This window comes from Triturus cristatus, chromosome 3_1, assembly GCF_964204655.1.
Source record: "Triturus cristatus chromosome 3_1, aTriCri1.1, whole genome shotgun sequence".
NCBI classification, from domain to species: Eukaryota; Metazoa; Chordata; class Amphibia; order Caudata; family Salamandridae; genus Triturus; species Triturus cristatus.
This window is the reverse complement of record NC_140583.1, coordinates 906,390,782-906,416,111: the sequence shown is the minus strand read 5'-3', so window position 1 is coordinate 906,416,111 and position 25,330 is coordinate 906,390,782. Positions and strand designations below refer to the sequence as shown.

At 45.6% G+C, this 25,330-nt stretch overlaps 1 protein-coding gene across 2 annotated transcripts in view; it reads right to left on the bottom strand.

Annotated features, from left to right (window-relative positions):
- FAP (fibroblast activation protein alpha) overlaps positions 1–25,330 on the bottom strand; it is a 619,508-nt gene that overhangs the window by 316,782 nt on the left and 277,396 nt on the right. The window lies entirely within an intron of this gene.

Sequence of the window (25,330 nt, the reverse complement as noted above, 5' to 3'; positions counted from 1 at the left end):
AGTAACTCTTATTTTATTGCACGTTTTAGTTTTTACCAATTCAACCCTTGTAGGTCACAAGCCATTATGCGTTTCATACGTCGAGGTAATCGTGCATTTAGAGGTCCAGGTGTCAAGTACTAGTGATGGGTTATGAGTCTAGAAAGAGGAAGAGCAATAGATTAGGAATTTAAAGAACCACGATTCCCCAATACAGGTATTATGATCTCCTTCTATTTTAACAGGACCAACCATTAAAGTTATAAGGAATGTTCTACTGGTAACACCAACACATCCTAGATATTGTTTCTTAAAAAATACTGGACAAAAAATTGGAAAAGTTGAACAGTTGCAATAATGGACACCAGTTATCAAATTAATGCTTGATTAATGACATATAGAGAAAATGAGGAAATATTAAGATGTGGTTGTTTTGAATATTGGCGTAGATGTCCCCCAGTAGAGAACTTAGGTAGGGAGGTGAACTCCTTGTTTTGATATAGGGTCATCTTAGACAGCTTTCTGCATTATTTTCCCTGTTTTAGGAAACTGTATTGATAACTAGAGGGAAGAGAAGTATCATTCTTTATGTTTACAGTGGCTGAGATTCCATGACGATATGAACCAAAAGCATGCATCGTTAGGAAATCCCAAGTGTACCCCTTTGAGCTGGACACAATCAGTCAGGCTTCCCTCTGAGAAAATGCAGTAACAAAAACAACGTAAAAGTCAATTTAAAATTACTAATTATATTTAGTATACAGTTTATAAAATATGATTACATTGGCACAAAGTGGACAAAAGTTGTTTTAAGGGATTAAAAGTAATGTATTTATGAAAATAAATGTCAACCTGTGCCCATAGAAAAAATGAGAAGTAAGAAGTCAGCGTTACCCTAAGAGAGATGGTGGACAGAGTCCTCTGGGGCGGGCCAACATTGGAGTCAGATCAAACAATCCAAGCAGAATGCCTTAACAGTGTTACCTTCTGACCTAGTACTTTGTGCAAAATCTAAATGTGGCAACAGGGCAAGGTGGAAAGTTATAGTACACCAGAACTTCACAGGGTCAAGTTCATCGATTTTGAGGCCCCAGCCGAACTTTGAATATTTTGAGCAAATGCTCTGAGAAGGACAACCTGAGAATTGAAGCACTGATGCGGCGTCTGGTAAATAGACATAATATCGAAAAAAAAATATCGAGTGGACAGAATATCGAGTTTTGAATATAGAATGGACAGAATATCGAATTGCCAAAATATAGTGGTGAAGAATATCGAAAAACAGGTAAGAAATATCGATTGCAATAATATAGAAGTAAGTCATATCGAAAGTCATAATATAGTTGTTAAAAATATCGAATTTTTTATAGTGTTTTAAGTGTTAGTATATGTGTTAAAAGTATGTATTAATATTGTAATGTATGTTAGTATATTTTTAAAGTAATGAATTTTATGTTATTTTATTTTTGTGTAATTTAATTCCGTAGCGGGTTGTGGGTCTATAGGGGAGTAGGGTGGGAAGTAATTTAATTATAGTACATTAAATAATAATTTATAGGAATTATTAATTATTTTTAATTTAATTTTGCGTTTACTTCTGTAGCGGGTTGTGGGTTTATAGGGGAATAGGGTGGGAAGTAATTTAATTGTTATTAGTTAATTATTAATTGGTAATGAAAATTAATTGGTTGTTGATTAATTATTAATTGGTAAATAATTTGTATTAATTGGTAATTAATTTGTATTAATTGTTTAATTGATAATTATGTTAATTGTATTCATTTAATATTTGTAGCGTGTAGTGTGTTTATAGGGGAATATGGTGGGAAGTAATATAATTGTAAATAATTAATTATTTAATTGATGTGTGTATATTGTTAATTAATATATCTTTAATTTAATTTAGCGTTTTAGTTCTGTAGCGGGTTGTGGGTTTATAGGGGAATAGGGTGGGAAGTAATTTAATTGTTATTAGTTAATTATTAATTGGTATTGAAAATTAATTGGTTGTTGATTAATTATTAATTGGTAAATAATTTGTATTAATTGGTAATTAATTTGTATTAATTGTTTAATTGATAATTATGTTAATTGTATTCATTTAATATTTGTAGCGGGTAGTGTGTTTATAGGGGAATATGGTGGGAAGTAATATAATTGTAAAAAATTATTTATTTAAATAATTTGTGTATATCGTTAATCAATATATTATTAATTAATGATTAATTGGTATTATTAGCATTTATTAATGTTTGTTATTGAAAAACAATTGGTTGTTAATTAATTATTAATAGGTAATTAATTAAACAAAAATATATTGGTATTTATAAATAATCAATTATTAAATCTTGTGTGATTGGTAATTATTTGTAATACTTGTTTTGGTATTAATAATTAATTAATTTTTAACAAAATATTAATTTATTATTTTCCCTACTTTTGCACTTACTTGAGTGGGAATAGTAATTTTTACCCCTACGCTATCCAATGCTTTCCCTATTATTGCACTCTCTGGAGTGGGAATAGTAATTTTTACCCTACCGCTATCCAACGGTTTCCCTACTGTTGCACTCTCTGGAGTGGGAATAGTAATGTTTACCCTACCGCTATCCAACACTTTCCCTACTGTTGCACTCTCTGGAGTGGGAATAGTAATTTTTATCCCTACGCTATCCAATGCTTCCCCTACTGTTGCACTCTCTGGAGTGGGAATAGTAATTTTTACCCCTACGCTATCCAACGCTTTCCCTAATGTTGCACTCACTGGAGTAGGAATAGTAAATTTTACCCTCCCGCTATCCAACGCTTTCCCTACTGTTGCACTCTCTGGAGTGGGAATAGTAATTTTTATCCCTACGCTATCCAACGCTTTCCCTACTGTTGCACTCTTTGGAGTGGGAATAGTAATTTTTACCCCTACGTCATTAGACGTTTTCTCTACTGTTGTAATCACTGGAGTGGGAATAGTAAATTTTGAACTCCCGCTATCCAACGCTTTCCCTACTGTTGCACTCTCTGGAGTGGGAATAGTAATTTTTATCCATACGCTATCCAACGCTTTCCCTACTGTTGCACTCACTGGAGTGGGAATAGTAAATTTTACCCTCCCGCTATCCAACGCTTTCCCTACTGTTGCACTCTCTGGAGTGGGAATAGTAATTTTTACCCTCCCGCTATCCAACGCTTTCCCTACTGTTGCACTCTCTGGAGTGGGAATAGTAATTTTTACCCCTACGCTATCCAACGCTTTCCCTACTGTTGCACTCACTGGAGTGGGAATAGTAAATTTTACCCTCCCGCTATCCAACGCTTTCCCTACTGTTGCACTCTCTGGAGTGGGAATAGTAATTTTTATCCCTACGCTATCCAATGCTTTCCCTACTGTTGCACTCTCTGGAGTGGGAATAGTAATTTTTACCCCTACGCTATCCAACGCTTTCCCTACTGTTGCACTCACTGGAGTGGGAATTGTAAATTTTACCCTCCCGCTATCCAACGCTTTCCCTACTGTTGCACTCTCTGGAGTGGGAATAGTAATTTTTACCCCCCCCCCCCGCTATCCAACACTTTCCCTACTATTGCACTTACTGGAGTGGTAACAGTAAATATTACCCGCCCGCTATCCTACGCAGAAAATATTGAATATTTTTAATAAATATTACGTTAATGTATATGTATTAATTATTTTTTTTACTTACATTAAATATTTATTAATTTTAATGTTATTTAAGTATTTTTAAGTATGTGTCAGTTAATTATATGTATTATTTCATAAATTTTACATTACTTTTAAGGCATTTAAAAAATTCGATATTTTGACTAACTATATTATTCACAACGATATTTTGGATTCTATATTTTTGTACTTTCCTGTTTGGAGATAGGGAGTCGATATTTTGGTATTCTATATTTTGGCATCGATATTTTTGTAAGTCTATATTTTTGTAGTCGATATTATGTCAGTGATCCGCGACGTCTTACATGGGAGCATGTTGCTTTCTATTCCTGCTTTGACATTACTTGGTGTGAACAGCGGTGAAGTGGTGAAAGCATGGGAGTTGCAGCAGAGCAGGGCTCACCAAGATTAGATAGCTTTGTTTTTGTCTTCCTCTGGGACTTGCTTGTTCGTGCGTTGGTCCTGCGAGTCTACCAGCGTTTGTATATGACCAGTAACAGCTCTGTAACTCAAGTTCTGCTGGTACAACAGTCCCTTAACTTCAATAGAATGTAACTGTGACACAGGCCAAGCATTCAATTAGGAATTGTTTTTCTCATTTAAAGCCATGACTACAACTCAAAGTCCAGTTCCCGTATCTCTTAATTCTTCTTGCAATTGTTTCCTTGTTTCTTATCTCCCTTGGATCAGCAGGAGACCAGCTGACCTCACAGCAACAGTAGCCGTTAAGTCCAAGATGACAAATAGAGCAGGCACCGGTTTCAGTGTTGTTTCTGGCAGACATATTTCTGCACAATGTTTTCCTTCTTCTCATCTTCCAGGATTCCTGCAGCAATTGTGAGGGGTGGGAGTCTTACTCTAGTAACTAGTGAAGGATGACTGTCTCTAAGTCATTAATTATGTCCCCCTTCCCACCTTTTATAAATCTAGGCCCTATGACTGCGGAGGACTCTGCACACTAAATATATGACAGACTCTGCAGTCGTAAAAATACTACGCGTAAAATTACACTCATAGTTCATGAATAGTAAAATAAATAGTAGACCTACACCAAGGCGCCGATCACGATCCTGTAAAAACCGGGTACGAACCGTCGGACGGAGCATATTCTCCGTCCGACGCGTACCCGGTCGTCAATTCATACAAACAAGGAATTACGATTCGCACGGGTACACCATCACCGTACGATTCGTAAAAAAGCCCGACCGAACAAAAAAACCCTACCAATGCCATCCGGGAAAGCGCCGACCTGACGTCGGGACGCTCGCAGCCAGCCATTCACGACCCAGGAATTACGATTCGCACCGACGTCATCCCGCACGGTGAATCTTTTCCGGCACCCAAAAACTGCCGGGAAATCAGGACGACGCGAACAAGGACCACCAGTACGCGACGGACAGACAGGACGACGCGAACAAGGAGGACCAGTACGCGACGGACACACAGGACGATGCGACCAAGGAGGACCCGTACGCGACAGGACGACGCGATCAAGGAGTACCAGTACGCGACGGACAGACATGGACCCGAACCTACGAGTCATCCCTGCCCTCATAGCAGTCCACCTCCTCTACAGGTTACGACGCAGACGCCGCAGAAGGTCAGAATAACTAAGGGAGGGGGGAAAGTGGGGTGGGGTGGGGGTGGCAGGACCAGGGCAGGCCACAAAACAACCACATAAGTCACACACCACACATGGCCTGGACATACCTGACTCCCATGCCCTGGTCACCACGAGGGGGTGGGGGCGTGTCCTGATAAGCCAGCGACCGCCACAACGGAAGTCCGTCACCACGCGAACCGGAAACACAACCAGACAGGTACGTCCCGTACCCACGCCTGAAGAGCGGGGGTACGAGTCGTACCACGCCCACACACGTCACCCCAACAATGGCGGGACGGATCGCACCCACGTGGCAAAGGCCTGGGTACGGACCGCACAAGCATCACATAGCGTGGGGACGTATATGTACGGACCCTACCCCCACCCCGTATGCATGGAGCGTACCCCCCACCCCAACAGTGTAAGTACGACCCGTACCCCCACCCGCGTATGCATGGAGCGTACCCCCCATGCCAACAGTGTAAGTACGACCCGTACCCCCACCCGCGTATGCATGGAGCGTACCCCCCATGCCAACAGTGTAAGTACGACTCGAACCCTCACCCGCGGACGTACGGACCGTACCCCCACCCCCACCAGTGTAAGTACGACTCCTACCCCCACCCGCGGACTCACGGACCGTACCCCCACCCCAACAGTGTAAGTACGACCCGTACCCTCACCCGCGTATGCAAGGAGCGTACCCCCCACCCCAACAGTGTAAGTATGACCCGTACCCCCACCCGCGTATGCATGGAGCATACCCCCCACCCCAACAGTGTAAGTACGACCCGTACCCCCACCCGCGTATGCATGGAGCGTACCCCCCATGCCAACAGTGTAAGTATGACCCGTACCCCCACCCGCGTATGCATGGAGCGTACCCCCCATGCCAACAGTGTAAGTACGACTCGAACCCTCACCCGCGGACGTACGGACCGTACCCCCACCCCCACCAGTGTAAGTACGACTCCTACCCCCACCGGCGGACTCACGGACCGTACCCCCACCCCAACAGTGTAAGTACAACCCGTACCCTCACCCGCGTATGCAAGGAGCGTACCCCCCACCCCAACAGTGTAAGTAGACTCGTACCCTCACCTCGAATGCATTGAGCGTACCCCCACCGTGTATGTTCCAAGCGTACATATCCTGAAATCGGAGTGGGGTGTACATTGACGGTGGTACGACACGTACTGGGGTGGGGGTAGGACTGGAACGTACTGGGGTGTACATTGACGGTGGTACGACACGTACTGGGGTGGGGGTAGGACTGGAACGTACTGGGGTGTACATTGACGGTGGTACGACACGTACTGGGGTGGGGGTAGGACTGGAACGTACTGGGGTGTACATTGACGGTGGTACGACACGTACTGGGGTGGGGGTAGGACTGGAACGTACTGGGGTGTACATTGACGATGGTACGACACGTACTGGGGTGGGGGTAGGACTGGAACGTACTGGGGTGTACATTGACGGTGGTACGACACGTACTGGGGTGGGGGTAGGACTGAAACGTACTGGGGTGTACATTGACGGTGGTACGACACGTACTGGGGTGGGGGTAGGACTGGAACGTACTGGGGTGTACATTGACGGTGGTACGACACGTACTGGGGTGGGGGTAGGACTGGAACGTACTGGGGTGTACATTGACGATGGTACGACACGTACTGGGGTGGGGGTAGGACTGGAACGTACTGGGGTGTACATAGACGGTGGGACGACACGTACTGGGGTGTGGGTACACGGGGGTATGACACGTACAGGTGTGGGGGTAGGACTCGGACGTACTGGGGTGTACCTAGACGGGTGGGGGTGTACATACACGGGGGGTACGTGTCGGACGTACGGGGGCTGGGGGGAGTGTTGGGCGCGTATGCGGGCACATGTCTCCATGGTTGCTGTAGGAGTTCGGTGCGGACGGTGTTTTTTCCATACGGTTGTGAGTTCGGACGCACGGGATGGATCGTGATTCCTCGGTCGGACTTGACTTTTCACGTTTGTACGGTAAATCGTTCGAGGACGTATCGGACACATTGTCCGACCCGAGGACGTGTGGGGAAATATTCCCAATGCGGTTCGTATGGACTTTTTACCATGCGAATCGTGATTGCCAGTTCGTACGGCACTTGTACAATTCGTAGGGTAAAAAGACCGGATACGAGTCGCACGGGGGAATTTTTTACCGGATCGTGATCGGCACCCAAATGTGTGAGTTTACCTCTGTGAATAAGGCCCATTGTCTCTAAGGGACAAGGTACTGGGATTGAGAGCAGTTTAACAGTCAAGCACTGTCCTGATGTCAGGAAAACCAGTGTACTAGATCTAAAGAAGGGGGGACACAACACAGTAAAATATTGCTTTACCTACAGTTGTCAGACAGACCTTTGCAGCTTTTAGGTGTTATTTTACGTCTTTAGTGCTATACATTCAGGTGTGGTATGGTATGGCATGGTATGGCATTGGAAAATAACAAACCAGTAATATAGCCCTGACCTAAGAGGCGTTCAGCAAATGCTGTATGTGACTGAGGAGATCAACTACTTTATACCATATTTTAAAATAAATTGAGCTTTTCCTAAACCAACAGTTGCTATTTTGGAAATCCTAGACCTTTAAAATTGTGTTAAATATGCCTTTACACAGAATATAATTATACCAGCATATCGTCAAGAAACACCATCCCAGTCAGAGTCAGTAGCTCAGAGAACTTTTTGCTTCACAAAAATATTGTCAAAGTCAAAATAGCTGCTTGTTACAAAGGACAATATGGCAACAGTGCTGTGTAAGTATTAGATGATCTATTTGCTAAGGTAGTTTTGGTAAGATCATCTATCAGAGTGCACCAAATGGGTGAGAATATTATAGTAAGCACAGCAAAAACAAGAGTTCATAGAAATGAGCTGAGTGGCTCACTTGCTAAATGGGTTATGCCTGACAGGGCTAACAAAAAGCAGTGATCACCAAATAAGATCTTCTATGGCCTGATCTGAACCAAGGGCAGTAGTATTCCAGCAACTGTTTGTACAACGGCCGGGTTTTTCTTGCATAGAACAATTATGTCTGCAAACGAACAAATGTAGACTCGATACATTATCATATAAACTCACTGGATATAGGAAACGAATTGGAAAAACCTTAAGATTATCATAGATAAACAGTTCCTCAACAATGAAGAATGCATGCTTTCACTTAAGACTCACTAGCCTTTAGTGGACACTATTTAATCAGCTGATTCATACTAGAGTAAATATTTAATGGGTACTCATTTTTTCAATCTTTGCTATTTACTGCTAATTAAATGGTTCTTTAATTATTGTCTCAAAAAACCTCTTTAATATTGTTTTCTGTACCTCACCACAGGAGATTGTAACCGCATTGCTCGATACTATGCAGACTTTTACAAGGCCCGTGCACTGGTGGACGAACACCAGATAGGAGATTATCTAAAAGACATTCCGACCCCACGCTGCCTCCTGAGGATCGTAGGACATTAAAAGAAGACTTTACATTGGTAGAAGTAGTGACTGCCATAGACAAACAGAAACCAGGGAACACCCCAGGACCTAATGGAATACCGGCAGAGTTCATCAAGAGATAAGTCGAACTGTTGATTCCTTATTTGCATGTTTTTGGGGGCAAACGAGGAGGGAGTTCTCCCCCCGAACCTTCGTCATGCCACCATAGTGGTGATGCATAAACCCGGGAAACCGGCTATAGACTGTGGTTCTGACCATCCCATTTTATTATTAAATGTTGAAACAAAAATCCTGACCACAGTCCTGGATACATGACTTTCTAACAGTGATAGCCTCCCTTATACACCACGATCAATCTGGGTTTATGCCTAAAAGATCGTCATTGTTCAATTTACCTAAACTGGCCAACTGGTATAAATTAGGGAAGACCCTCAGTTTTTTTTTATCATTAGTTGCTGGAAAAGCATTTGATGCCATCCAAGCCCTATTAAAATCTGGGTTTCGACCCAAGTTCCTGACATGAGTAGAACTCCTGTACTCTGGTCCGATGGCAAGGGTACATGTGAAAGGAGCAAAGTCTGCAGAATTCCCCATAGAGAGGGTCACTCAACAAGGGTGCCTTCTATCCCCATTGTTATTTGCGCTCACATTAATACCACTGGCCGGTATAGTGAGGACACACTAGGGCCTAGTTGGTTTCAAAGAGAGACTAGGGGCATTGGCAGATGAATGGATTTTATTATACCCAGACGACATCCTCCTGTACAGCACTCATCCAGTTGCGACTTTACAGGGAGTGTTTCAGCTATTTGAGGCATACGGGATCTTCCCTGGTTATAAGATATATGGGACAATTCAAGCCTGTACCCGGTGGCCAGACATCTGGATGTGGGGCACCTCCCGGACAATCTGCGCATTGTTCAGGGGTGGTTCAAATATCTAGGTCTCTGCGTAACTACGAATACAGAGGTCAGTCTGGAACGTGATATTCGAAGGATATTAAAGGAATTCCACACTGACGTGGGAAGAAGGAGAGCTTTACCTGTTGCATTTTTAGGTAGGGCCGGAATGTATTAAACAATCGTACTGCCCAAATGCCTTTATGTCCTTCAAAACAAATACCATGAAATTCCGGATGCTATTTTACCACAACTGAGAAGGAAGTCTGGACCCTCCTATGCGATGGGGACCACCCAAGAATGGCACTGAGGATGTTGTAGAGAAGCCAATACAATGGTGGAATTGCACTCCCAGATGTACGTTCTTATTCCCGAGTGGCACACTTAATAGCGATTAGCGACTGGGTACATTCACCCGGGTAGCACCCGACCTACACCCTAGAGAGAAACCAGTTACAATCTTGCACATATTTACACTACCTTTATGGCGGCTCAGGAATAACCCAATTGCTGCTGGCAACACAGAGAACCATAGAGGCATGGAAAAGGACAGAGAGACAGATGGGGTGGAATAAAAGCATTACCCAGCAAACTCCGGTATGGGAGGGGACGCGACTGACTGAGATTGGGAAGCTCAAAGGCTTCCGAACTTAGGATAAGATTGGAATTTCTAGAGTGGGCGACCTCCTCAAAGATGGAAATGTAATCCCTTTTAGATCCCTCCAACAGGAATACCAATTAAACACCACCCAATACTTTAAGTACGTACAGGTTAATCATGCATGGAGAGCAGAATACCTAGATTTGACCGATCTCCCTGACTATGCAACACTGGTGGGGTGACTGCTCCAAGGGGATATCATGGAGAAGGCAGTCTCATGGACTTATAGAACATTAATAAATAATATCCCTTACTCACCGACAAAGTTGAGAGCACAGTAGGAAGCAACAGTGGGCAGCATGGATTACATCGATTGGGAAGTGGCACTCGTTCACTCGAGAGAAGTAGCCATTAAATCTAGATTGCAATTGATACAATCAAGATCCTACATAGTATATATTATGACAGGGCTCGACTACACAAGTTTGGCAGGGCAGACTCCCCCACTTGTTTACGCTGCAAAGCGAATAGGGGCTCATACATACATAGCTTATGGGAGTGCCCTACAATATGGTTCTGCTGGTCATCCATAACAGAAGAACTACACAAAATACTAAGGGAAGACATACCAATAGACCCCAAGTTTGTTCTACTGGGAATATCATCGGAGGTAGACATCCCCAGAGCCAAACTTAATTTTTGCACTTGGACCTAGTGGTTGCCAAGAGAGATGTGGTTAAACACTGGGGTACCCCAGAACCCCCTACCCTTAACAAATGAATAATTGTGATGGACCTTTGCATGGGAGATAAAAAAGTTACCTATAAAGCAAGAGGTTGCCCGAACAAATTTCACAAGGTCTGGGGCCCCTCATAGACGAGAACACTATGACGCATGAGAGAAGGTACTGGATTGATTGATGTTCATTTTTATATTCTGTATCTGCAAGCAATGATGATTTGTGATGATATTGATTGCCTGACCGACCCTGTTTTCACTCCTATGTACTCATGGTTCGTGATGTTCTGTTCTGTTCAATATTGTATGCTGCCTACTTTAACCCCTTCGCTGACAGGCCTTTCCCCCCCCCTGTGCTAAGCCTTTTTTGGGCTATTTGGGGTAGTGCTCGCCTAGGCCCCTGTAACTTTTTGACCACATAAGGTATCCACGCCCAATTTGCGTCCTTTTCTTCCAACATCATGGGGATTCTAAAGGTATCAGGAAAACTAGTTAGCGAGAGGGTCTGAGGGATCACACAACCAGCCTGGACAAGTCCCCCTACTGACAATGTATCAACACGAAAGTCCAGAGGTAGAAAAATACACAAACATAAAACAAAAACAATGGGCTCCGAGTGCCTGAATGTAACTAAACTAAAGCCAAGCTAAGCTAACAGAGTCCTTACAAAGAGGACATAATCCCATCACCCACCGTGGTGGCATGCTTCATCATGTGGGATCTCCTCTCAACCAAACCTAGTTTGGCTGAGGAGCTACTACTCCCAGTGTGCAACTACGGGAGGAGCTCGCGGATGTTTTAATCTACGCTGATGGAAAATGATCTCCTAAAGATTGATGAAGCTGTCCTAAGTGAGGTGATTATGAGCAGTGCAGTGTAAAGCAAGTGAGTTAAAATTGACTACAGGAACACAAATAACTTTAATAAGGATTATCCCTGTGCCAACGTTAAAAACAAGGTAATAGCGCAGACTGGCCCAATGACCAAACGCACTAACAAAACCAGAAGACGGTCAAAAGGTACCCAAGGTTTGTGGATTCCCCTGGAGGGGTTCCAGAAATTAGCCAAAATACAGCAAAATTTTGTTTTTTTGGGGGAAAAATTGAAAAAAGGGCTGCAAATGAAAGCGTCTGGGTTTTTCCTTGCAAATGGTATCAAAAAAGGGGTTGTGGTGCTGAAATCACCATCTTCACTGCTTTCACGGACAAGCAGACTTTTGTCAGAAAATCACATTTATTTACACAGTTTTGGCATTTTTCAGGGACATTGCTTATTTATGCTATTTTTTGTGCTTTCAACCTCCTTCCGGTTAATGGTAGAAATGGGTATGAAAACAATAATGGATCCAGGAAAGCTATATATTTTGAAAAAGTAGACAAAATTCGGAATTCAGCAAGGGGTCTTTGGGTAGATCCTTCAAGGTTTCGTTATAGAAACTAACAGTTAAATATAGGAAAAATTGAAAATTAGTTGAAAAAAACAACCTTTAGTGTCAACGTTTTTACATGTAACTTCTTCTAATTATGACATCTGTATGAAACCAATATACCGTTACATCCGCTAGACCTTCCTGGTTGTGGAGATATATAGGACTTGTAAGTTCACCAAGAACCCGACGAACCCAGAGCCAAAACTCATCAGTGACTTGCATTGGTTTTTTATTATGTATTGGGTATATAGTAATTATTCTGGGAAAATGTGTACATGGAAAAATTGGTATGAAAGACACCTATGTATTTCTGAAATGGGAACAAAATATAGAGTTTAGAAACAGTAGATATTTGCACATTTCCGAAATTGGGAATACTCATACTAGCATGAGAATTATCGATTATTTTTCAAAATTATCTCTTTTTTACACATTGTCTTTCTTTTTGAAGGCAGAAATGCATCGAAAGTCAATAGGTAATAAGAGTTGCTTTACAAATCCGAATTACGCTAAGTCTCCCGATAAATATGGTACCTCACTTGTGGGGATAGACATAGTGCCCACGACAGGAAATGGCTCAAAACACAACGTGGACACACCTCAATTTTGCAGTGAAAAATGACCCTTTTTTGGCAAAGTGCCTAGCTGTAGTTTTTGAACCATAGCTCTGCCGGCACCTAAGGAAACCTAGCAAACCTATACATTTTTGAAAACTAGACACACAGGGGAATCCAGGATGGGGTGACTTGACTGCCTCCCACCAGGTTATGTTACCCAGAATCCCTTACAAACCTAAAAAATTGTCCAAAAAAACACATTTTCCCCACATTTCTGTGGTGGAAAGTTCTGGAATCTGCGTGGATCCACAAATTTCCACCCACCCCGCGTTCCCCAAAGTCTTCTAAGAACAAGCATTTGCAATGTAACAGGTCTCGCATTTACGCGAGTTTGAGCTATTGGCATTGTAAATGACAATGCCTTCTATTTATGGTTACGGTTTTGAAATATAAATAAAACGCGTTGTCATTTACAATGCCAATTGCTTAAACTCATGTAAATGCGAGACCTATTGCATTGCAAATGCTTGTTTGTGAACCTGCACCGTGGCCAAATAAAGAATGTATTTCTACCCATTCATCAACCACACAATGAAGTCTTTCCTCAGCCTATAGCTATGTCCCTGTGGCCACTCAACATCAGTCCTGACTATGTGATGCTATTGAACAGGAAGGATGGATGGACGGATGAACTCGATGGATAGACAGAGTGACGGGCTATGAAGAGTGTATGTATGAATGATGCTACTGAATAATGGATGGGTGGATGGTCTATGAAGAGTATATGTATGAATGATGCTACTGGACAATTGATGGATGGATGGTGTATGAAGAGTGTATGTATGAATGATGCTACTGAACTGGATGGATGGTGTATGAGGAGTGTATATATGAATGATGCTACTGAACACGATGGATGGATGGATAGATGGTCTACGAGGAGTATATGTATGAATGATGCTACTGAACAAGATTGATTGATGGATGAATGTACGGATGGATGGACAGAGCAGATGATATAAGAGAGTACAGATTTGTTGACAAAGCGGCAAATTCTAGAGAGAAAGAGAACAAAGGAGGGAAGCAGACAGCTGGTTGCAGAGAGAGGTGGTCGGAGAGTGTAGTACACTAAGGGACAAATTAATGAATAGTCAGATGGGCGGATGTGGGGACAAGGAGGTGTGTAACTAATCTTCCTGTGTCAAGTGAAAGATGTGCAACTCAGAGGAGCCGGGGTGTCTGGCAGCACTGCCCCAACCCTAAAGCCTGGTGTGTGGCGAGCGTGCCATGAGCGTGTCCACGTAGCACAAGGCGCCCTGCAGTAAAACAGAACAGAGAAAACACTAAGCACACGCATGGCAATAATATCCTCCCCCTGCCCCCCACACACACTCACACGCACAGAAATCCCTCCAGCCCAAGCACTTAAAGAAAGGTGTTGCCATGGGATCCAATCAAGGGCAGTATCGAGCTGCTTTGGAAAAAATATACAAGAGGACAGGCACGCCCAGGTTGGTTGAAATAATGAAGTGCTACCAACCAAACGACTGCACTATGGCCATGGGGGAATACTTTTATCGACAAGCACACTAAACAAAAGTGTCACAGTACCTTACCGAAACTGCCGCATATTGATTAAATGTAACCAAGGCGCCAGCCGTAATAGTACGGACACAACTGAAATATTGAGGTTTTTTAGTTTAATAAATAACTGATGTTAACTTCCGGGACATTTCACTCTGTCTGTGGGAATACCCAGCCGTAGTTTTTGCTGCCCAGGACTCCCAGCAGCTGTTATTAGAGAGCTGTGTGTCCATTCCTCGGCGAGAGGCTGGGAGTGGGCCAACAACACATGACTCCACCCCGTGCATGAACACAACAATACCAGACTTCTGTCGGGAGCTGAGATTCCGACCTTATGGAGGGGTGGAAGGGTGTCCGAATCCGCGGCATGCTGCACTAGGCAGGGTTGTGTGACGGGCATGGTATGTTGGGCACTAATCCTGGTAGGGGGAGATAACGAGGGAAATAAGTTGCTGTAACTCGCACGCTGAAACATCAGTGAGAGCCGGACTGCGGAGGTGCTCATTAGCGACCCTCAAATGTCAGACACTGGGAGAAAAGGAGAGGCCTGACAGGGAAGGAGAGACAGCGATACAGAGATCTGGAAGGGAGGGGGCGCAAAAAAGACAGGGACAGCGAGGTACAATGATGGAAGAGGTGGCGACGCGAGAAAGGGAGCGGGCACGAGGTAGACAGGGACCGCAGGTTAGAGATAGGAAATGAAGGAAGGCTCATGAGAGAGATCAGAATAGAATGGGGAGAGCCGGAGAGAGAGAGAGCAGTAAATACAGACATAAGCGAAGAGCATGGGGTCATAAGAGAGAGAGGCCTAGGAAAAGGAGGGGAGCTAGGTAGAGAACAAATGCGTATTACGAAAAAAAAAGTGCTTAGCGGCTAATTGAGAGACACTGTCTCCCACCGTAAGTAAATGATCCAATCCCGGTGGGTGGGGCCAAAAGGGGACAGGGTGGCAACCCTCAGTGTAATGATTGCCTCCGGTGCATCAGCCATGACGCAAAACGACCCGCACCAATGAAAATTGGAGGCGGAACCGCAAGACGACTTCTGGAATCGTATCGATTCCAAGAAGCCTCGTAAGACGAGAGCAGCGCATGTGCTGCTTATGTCACGAGACCTAAAAATGGTACCTCACTTGTGTGGGTCGGCCTAGTGCCCGCGACAGGAAACGGCGCAAAACGCAACGTGGACACCTCAATTTTGCAGTGAAAAATGACCCTTTTTTGGCAAAGTGCCTCGCTGTAGTTTTTGAACCATAGCTCTGCCGGCACCTAGGGAAACCTAGGAAACCTATACATTTTTGAAAACTAGACACCCTGCGGAATCCAGGATGGGGGGACTTGACTGCCTCCCACCAGGTTCTGTTACCCAGAATCCCTTGCAAACCTAAAAAATTGTCAAAAAAAACAAATTTCCTCCCACCCAGCATGCCCCCAGGTCTCCCGATAAAAATGGTACCTCCCTTGCGTGGGTGGGTCAAGGACCCGTGACAGGCAAGGGCCCAAAACCTATTGAAGCAAAATCAAAATTACCTATCACAAACCAACCTTGTTATACATGGGGTGTCCCATGAGTTTTTGGCCCGGGGCTCAGCAGCCGTCTAGGGAAACCTACCAAACCCACACATTTCTGGAAACTAGACACCCGGGGGAGTCCTGCGAGGTATGGCTTGCGTGGGCCCCCCATCATTCTCCTACCCAGAATCCCCTGTAAACCTCAAATTTCGCCAACAAATTCACTTTCTTCTCAAATTTCTGTGCGGGAAAGTTATGGAATCTGCGTGGATCCACACATTTCCTCCCACCCAGCATTGCCCCAGGTCTCCCGATAAAAATGGTACCTCACTTGTGTGGGTAGGCATAGTGGTTGCAACAGGAAATGGCCCAAATTGTACTGTGGAGACTTTAAAATTACCTATAGCAAAACTACCTGGTTTTGGGTGGGGGCACCTGAGATTTTGGCCTCGGGCTCGGCGGCCATCTTGGGAAAGTACCAAACCCAAACATTTCTGAAAATTAGACAGCCGGGGGAGTGCAATGAGGTATGGCTCGCGTGGATCCCCCAACGTTTTCCTACCCAGAATGCCATGCAAACCTCAAATTTAGCTAAAAAAACACATTTTCCACATATTTTTGTGTGGAATCACCGTGCCGGCACAAATGTCCTACCACCCAGCATTCCCCTTGTTCTCCTGAGTAAAATGATACCTCACTTGTATGGGTGGGCCAAAGGTCTGTGGCTAGAAAGAGCCCAAAACAAAGGGATTTAGAGTATAGCAACGAAAATTCTAAGAGCTAAATTTTTTTTAAAAAATACGTTTTTAGCCAATTCTGGTTTGGACCCCACCCTAATTCAAATATGCCCCAAAAAAATCCTTGGCGTATAGTGGGCTTTTTGATGAAGGAATCTCCGAAACGCGTCTGTTGGTTTGGTTCATCTGCTAATTAAATAAGAGCCGATACAAAACCCCCCCGTGAGTGCTTGACTTTGTAAGAAAAGACGAAGTTGGGAAGCTTGAATATCTATATATATATACACACACATATATATGAAGATCTCACAGTGGGCGGTTTTTGCGACTGCCAGCACGGGGTTAGTGTTTCCCCTGTTTAGAAAAGCCTTGCTCGGGAGACTGGTGCCCTCTGGTGACTGGGCACCGCGGACGCCAACGCGGAAGCGGTGAGGATTGTTCGGCATAAGCAATTTTTGTGCATTGGTCTCCTCCGACCCCATGTTCATGTCCTCCTCTTTATTTTCCTTTAGTGCTGCGTGCAATTATAGACATTGAGGCTACTTTTTCAATATATTTGTTTGTTTGTTACAAGACTCTGCCTACTGCTCGTTTCATCACATTTACATTCACTGGCCCCGGCATCTTGAAGTATACATGCGGACTGTTACAAAGACTCATGCCCAAGACTTTGAGGTTTTCGCTGGATCGCCTTGAGGCAGTATGGGAGTTGAAGTCCTCTTTGGGGATGTGAGTGTTCACCGGGAGGCGAGCATTTTGTTGAGAGATTACATAGTTTGGGTTTTTTAAACTCCGCGGTGTAACTGTAATTATTTCAGGCTCCCTGCCCCTTGTGCTAAACAAGACAAAATGCAGCGATCTCATTTTGGGCACTTGGAAACATCATCACCTCAGTTCAGTTCTTATGCTGAATTGCCGTAGGTCTTATGTTTATCAGGAGTAGCGTGACGGGCTGAATGATGCCTCTGTTTTAACGTTCTTGGGACAGTCGCAGCACGATTTTATGTATTTGTATTTGAATGTGTTTTTTATCTGAAGGGTTTTGTTTTATAGAGGGATTGGCGTCACTGTTTAAATGTACAAAATATTTGTTCCCCGAGAGGCTGGTGATGTGATTATCCTGGATATATGTTTATACACGTATTGTGCATATTCAAGTGTAACAAAGTCTGGGGACATATTATGATGCACTATGCATTTTATGAATATCATGTCATCTCGTAATTTCACCAGCTGCTTTCTCCAATTTGATGTCAGGAATATGTTTGTAAATTTGCAGAAGGTTTTGCATTTATATACGTTTAAACTGCAATAGTATTTCCTTGGTGTCTACTAATGCCTCAAGGGGGGAAGGCCTATATATACTCAGAGGTGCAGGGTGCCAATTAGATTGAAAAAGGCTTCTGCGAAGCCGTAACGCGTCTCTCTAGCATGGGGTCGTGTGAGACCTGGTACAATAAAGAATGCCATAACTTACATCTTCGAGCACGTGCCTTCTTTGACGGAGTGGGATGGAGTATTCTACATATATATATATATATATTCACTGAAAAAACCATAGGTTTCACACATGTTATAGTTAGCGGAAATTTTACTGATAAAAAACCAATGAAATTCCCCCGTTATAGTTAGTGCAGGCAACTATAACTCACGCGACCGCAATCCTCTGCTGATGCTAATACTGTATTTAGACACTTATTTGCCCATGTCTTCTTCCATACATTTTTAGCTATACATATATTACAAATATTTTTTTTTCATAAAGACACATATGTCATCAGCAGAAGATTGCGGTCGCGTGAGTTATAGTTGCCTGCACTAACTATAACGGGGGAATTTCATTGGTTTTTTATCAGTAAAATTTCCGCTAACTATAACATGTGTGAAACCTATGGTTTTTTCAGTGAATTTGCAAGGTTTTTTAAATGCTAATTCCTAACTATAACGTGTGTGAAACCTATGGGTTTTTCAGTGAATTTGTACGTTTTTTTAAATGCTAAGTTACTTTACGCCATTCGTGGCGTGCGCGCCCACTTAACGCAGTTTGTTCCGTGCGCGCTCGGTGCGCTTCGCGCACCGTGCGCGCACAGTGAGCACGCGGTGCGCGAAGCCCACTTTACGCAGTTAGTGGCGTGCACGCACGGTGGGCACGCGGTGCGCTACGCGCACCGCGTGCCCACGTTACGCTAGATGGGCCATGTACTTACTTGTAGGTACCAAAAAACAAACAATAAACACAAGGGCTCTTTTTAGAACCACCTTATATCTAAACACTTAAATGCGATTTTTTTAAAATTTGTTTTATTAAGTTTTTTTTCGGGTGCGCGCTGGGTGCGCGCACTCGGCGATATTTTTTAACAAAATATTAATCTTTTTTTTTGCCCTACAAGGTCCTACTTTGACCCCCTTACAATGCCTACTGGGTCTATTTCTACCCACTCTGCCCCCTTTTCAAGTTCTCCCCCTTTGTTTATCACCCCCTCTTTATGCGATAGACAAAATGGCGGCCGCCGCTTCCTGATTTCCACCGATTCGAATGTTTACTAAGATCTAACAACCAATCAGAATTGCGCTCGCGCACGGCGAGGTGCGCGCACCCAGCGCGCACGGAGCGCGCTTAGATATATATATATTGATTGAACGGCTGAACAGAATTACTAGAAATTTGGCAGAGAGGTAGTCCCTAGGTCAAGGAAGTGCCTTTTGTAGGTTTGGTGTAAATCTGTTCAGTAGATTCTGAGAAAATAGCCTTTAAATCAATATATATATCTGAGCCCGCTTACCGTACGCTTACCGTACGCTTACCGTAAGCGTACGGTGGCGTGCGCGAGCGCGAGCGCGATTCTGATTGGGACGCTGCTTGTTGCTTCTGGCTGGCGCTGCATCGGTGTGAGGGCTGTTCACACCCACGACTTGCGGAACCCGCTTCGCGGGTCCCGCTGCGGAACCCCCTCACCTCCACTTGCCGCTGCTGGTCTCCTGCCTGTCTGGCTGCTTCGTGGGGGCTTGTGAGGCTACAGGGCTGCGAGCGTGAACCGGGACTCATCTTCCCAGGAGTCCCGGACCCGGAGGCTGAGTCACCTGGCCCCGCTCTCCCTGAACGCCCCGCCCACACCTTGCTAAATTTAAACTGCACCTGGACCCTTTTTTCGTGGGACGCTGCTTGTTGCTTCTGGCTGGCGCTGCATCGGTGTGAGGGCTGTTCACACCCACGACTTGCGGAACCCGCTTCGCGGGTCCCGCTGCGGAACGCCCTCACCTCCACTTGCCGCTGCTGGTCTCCTGCCTGTCTGGCTGCTTCGTGGGGGCTTGTGAGGCTACAGGGCTGCGAGCGTGAACCGGGACTCATCTTCCCAGGAGTCCCGGACCCGGAGGCTGAGTCACCTGGCCCCGCTCTCCCTGAACGCCCCGCCCACACCTTGCTAAATTTAAACTGCACCTGGACCCTTTTTTCGTGGGACGCTGCTTGTTGCTTCTGGCTGGCGCTGCATCGGTGTGAGGGCTGTTCACACCCACGACTTGCGGAACCCGCTTCGCGGGTCCCGCTGCGGAACCCCCTCACCTCCACTTGCCGCTGCTGGTCTCCTGCCTGTCTGGCTGCTTCGTGGGGGCTTGTGAGGCTACAGGGCTGCGAGCGTGAACCGGGACTCATCTTCCCAGGAGTCCCGGACCCGGAGGCTGAGTCACCTGGCCCCGCTCTCCCTGAACGCCCCGCCCACACCTTGCTAAATTTAAACTGCACCTGGACCCTTTTTTCGTGGGACGCTGCTTGTTGCTTCTGGCTGGCGCTGCATTGGTGTGAGGGCTGTTCACACCCACGACTTGCGGAACCCGCTTCGCGGGTCCCGCTGTGGAACCCCCTCACCTCCACTTGCCGCTGCTGGTCTCCTGCCTGTCTGGCTGCTTCGTGGGGGCTTGTGAGGCTACAGGGCTGCGAGCGTGAACCGGGACTCATCTTCCCAGGAGTCCCGGACCCGGAGGCTGAGTCACCTGGCCCCGCTCTCCCTGAACGCCCCGCCCACACCTTGTCACAACACACCTTATTGGTCCTTGGGATATAAATACTGGAGAGTGACGCTGTGCGGGAGCGCGCGGGAGCGTCCGGGGCGAAGACCGGGCAAAGAGCGGGCCGTTTGAGGCCGTTCGAGTACGTGAGAGTCCGGTCCGGGCCCCCCCTCCTTCGCCTGGATCCAAAGGTATTTGAACTGTCAGTAAAATGTGCACACGGGAAACCAGGAGCAAAACGTCCTCACAAACTGCATCTGGGGCCGTTAAAGGACCTATTGACACTTACTTTGCCAAAGCTGGCTCCCTTTTGTTTGAGGAAATAGAGGTTCTCGAGCGCAGAATCTCACAAGAAATCGACTGGGTAAGAAGGTCCTCATTGGGCCCCATGGCCCATGTTAGAACCCCAGAAAATAGACCTGGTCTTCCAAATAACCATAGTATAGACCCGGCAACATGTCCTATCCCAGCCATTAATTTCACCAATCCCGAGTTTACTACTGAGGCCCCGAGTTACCTTGAGGACATGAGCCTTATGGCCCTACCCAACACGCAAATCCCCCAGCTTACATCCATAGAGAACACTGAGACAGCTAAAGTTGCAGGAACTAACCTAGACAGCAACAGGGGTACCAGGGAAGGGGCTGTTCCTAAAAAGAAGCAGGGCCTCCAAAATAAAGTAGATCATAGGACTAAAACTTCGAAATCTAAGCAAGCCAGAGGCAAAAGGGAGATAGGTGCTTCCTCCGAGCCCACTGGGAATACATTAGGACCGCCATCTCCCCTTAGAACGAGTAAGTTAACTTCATTACCACAACCTATTAGCAACGCACCATCAGATACTATTTCAGATGACATAACTTTAGAAGATATAGGCACCTTAGTTAGGTCTCTGTTGAGCCCTCTTGAGGCAAGACTGATTAAGATGGAAGCCAGATTAGTTAGTATTGAAAAGGCTACCGTGCAACTCGCAGACTCAAGGAAAACTGTCAACAGTGGGACCAAAATATCTAGAGAGGGATCAGGTTCAAAACTTACCAAAGGCAACTTCCCTCCCACACCAACTACTAATAAATCCCCGCAAATTAATCCCAAACCCCCACAACCTGTACCAATTAACGCTCCGGCACCATTGGTTGTAAATAAGGCCCCCACTCCCATTCAACAATCAGCTATTGCTATCCCAAAATTAACCCTCCCGCCGAAAGACAATAATACCCAGCCTCCGGCCAAAGCTAAGAGTGACCCTCCTACTACTGGAGAGAAACCTGACATTACTTCTAAATCCAAATTCAGAAACCTCCCCCCAGAAGTAGCACCTTACACTCTGGTTCTGGTGGGGGTCCCTGAATTAAATTCTACTACATCTGAATCCACCATCTCACTTATGAATAAAGTAATCAATTGGCTCTCCGTAAACAGACCCTTACCGAGAGGTACTACTAGCGATATAACCATGGCTAGGAGGGCAACGTGGGTGGGCTACACTAAGAAATCCATCGGTGGCGACTGCATTCTGGTCACCTTCAGAGATCCGAATGCAGCCGCATATATCTGCACCCGTGCTGCTGATGGGGATTTTGCGAGCGCCATCCAACCATTACCCCTCTCATTCTTTTACCCCTCAAATTTTTACAATCTGGAGGATCACAGGTGGAGGCATCACCAGGAGCTGTTGGAGGGTTGGGAAAATAGTCGGAGGAAGAACAACAACTATCCGTCATACAGGGAAAGACCAACAGAGCAGTTCCCTACTTATGGGGGTGAGGCCGGCTGGGAAACTGTTGCAAGAAGGAGGGGGGGAGGCGGTGGACAGAGGAGGGGAATTCCAGGGCCACATAGAATACACTACCCCGCCCATCTATCTACCCATAACCGCTTTAGTAGCCTTGAGATGGTAGACTGACATGCGGTTGATGAGGGGAGCGCAATTCAAACATCTCACATAAATGGGCTCAAATTTGACCTGGGTGCTGATATTCATCCTTCAGCATTTGGCACAGTTGATCCTGCACATGTCCCAAGTGTCGCGCCCTCCTCTCCCCTCCATGATAATAACCCCAAGGGCACGCCCGTCGTCCCCACAAACCTTCGGCGGCCCCACGAGTGCACCACCACCACTTTGGCTCATATGGGCACGGCCTCCACCCAACCACTAGAAATAATAGTGATTTCATGGAATGTGGCTGGCCTTGCTAGCAAGATAGATTGCACAGAATGGGGTACATATATCAGTTCGAAGGATATAATTCTATTACAAGAAACTTGGGCGCGTGAAGAAATAGCATTTCCGGGTTTTGCCTCCTTCTTCAAAGCAGCTAAATGGGGGGGTAGGGGCAGGCCATCTGGGGGACTAACCACATGGGTAGCCACGGATTTAGGATGCCAAGCTACTTATCTAGAGACCGCTTCTGATGATTTACTGGCTGTCTCACTCGAGTGGCCAGACTCATCGAAGTTGATAGTAATTAATATCTATTCAAGGCCGGTTCCAATGCATAAAGAATCTGGCACAGTGGATGAGCTAGCCAAGCTCCTAGAAGGTATCCCAAGCGAACTGGCTTGCCTGGTAGGAGGCGATTTTAATGCTCAATATGAACCACTGCCGGGGCTACGTGATGGTCCTTCTCTGGAAGAAGACTCATATTGGCTCATACCTGAGACGGTGGCACCTTCCCCACGCGCTTGGACTCCACTTGCCCTACAGATAACCGCCCTCACTCTCAACCTTGGTCTAAGGGCATGCAACGGTCGCACTAAATCAGACACGCCAAGTATCCATACTTTTAATAAACCCGGCAGCGAATCCAGATTGGATTACATAATGGTTAAACTGTTCATGTGGTCAGCAATAGTGGACTTTAAAGTTACCCCAAGACTAGACAGTGACCACAACTCCCTGGAATTGACCTATTGTCTACCTGGGAGAGACCCAAGAATCAATGGGTTGGTTAAAGATAAAACGGGCCTCCTACTTGAAAATAATCGTAGGAAGGTCAAGTGGGAGAAACTGGCCAGCAACCCAGAATGAATATCCCGCCTATATGAAAGGATAATTCCATTACTGGAGGATGCCTTCCAGCTAGGATCTAGGGTTTTAGACGACGTTATGCGAGGAGAGCTTGCACAAATACATGCAGGCATCCTCATTACCCTAGAGCAGGATCTATTTTCATCTTCAAAGCAAAGGAATGGCCTTAAACCAAAGACATCTTGGTACAATGCTGCTTGCAGGGAAGCCAAGGCCAACTTGCTACTTGCCATAAAGGAACATCACAACAAAGATGAAATTCGCGCCAGGAGAAGATCCTATAAAATCCTCCTAGAGAATGCAAGGGCAGAATGGGACCACGATTACTGGGAAAATCTCACTAATGTATTAACAACCAGAGATTCCCGTAAATTTTGGCGTGTAGTGGCGAATGGCACGGAGGATTTATCTTCCGCAATAGAGCCCAATATAGCCCCCACGGTATGGCAGACCCATTTTGAAGCCCTGTACGCAGAGGGTGGGGGTGAACAGAACAGAGATGGTCCCACAATTTCATTCTGCCCGATCGGGGTTGCTTTCACTGAAAAAGAAGTGAGGGAAGCCATTAAAGGGTTAGCTGCTGGAAAAGCCCCTGGTCTCGATGGGGTGCCCGGTGACCTGTTTAAGCAGGAACCCGGGATATGGGCACCCTATCTCACACTAATATTTAATGCCATTGCCGGGGGACTGGAGGTGCCTGATACTTGGAGGGGAGCAGAGGTGGTCCCAATTTTCAAAAAGGGATCCCCCTTGCTCCCCTCCAACTATCGTCCTATCAGTTTAATCGATATATCCCAAAAATTGTTCGGTAGACTGATTTTGAATCGATTGCAGGCCTGGATCGAAGAAATGGAAATCTTGTCCCCTTACCAGGCAGGATTCAGGGAGGGCGTGTCAACCATAGACCAAATCTTCAGGTTAAATCTCCTCTACTGGAGAACAGCCATAATCGAGGGCGGCAGTCTATACACCATCTTTGTAGACTCACGTGCCGCCTTTGATTTGGTTCCCAGAGCGAGGCTATGGAGAGTTATGGAAGAGTTGGACGTACCTACTGACATCCTGACAATCCTGATGAGACTTCACCACAATAACTACGCTCGCGTAAGGTGTGGCAAAGGTGGCAAACTAACCGAAAGGTTCCCCGTTCGCAGAGGCGTGAGACAGGGTTGTGTGCTCGCACCGACCCTGTTCTGCATCTTTGTGAACGGGGTAGTTGCCCACCTAAACAGGATTCACAACTCGGATGCTCCAAAATTAACCGGCAGCAGGGTGCCTGCAATTATGTTTGCAGATGACACCCTGCTGCTGTCTAAATCCCCTATGGGGATCCAGCGCATCTTGGATGGTTTTCTAGATTTTTGTAACGATCGGGGACTGGAAATCAACCCTCAAAAAACTAAGTTCATGATTCTGAACCCCAAGCCCCAGAATCGTGCCCCACCCAGGCTCGGCACAACACAATTGGAACGTGTGCACAATATTGAATATTTGG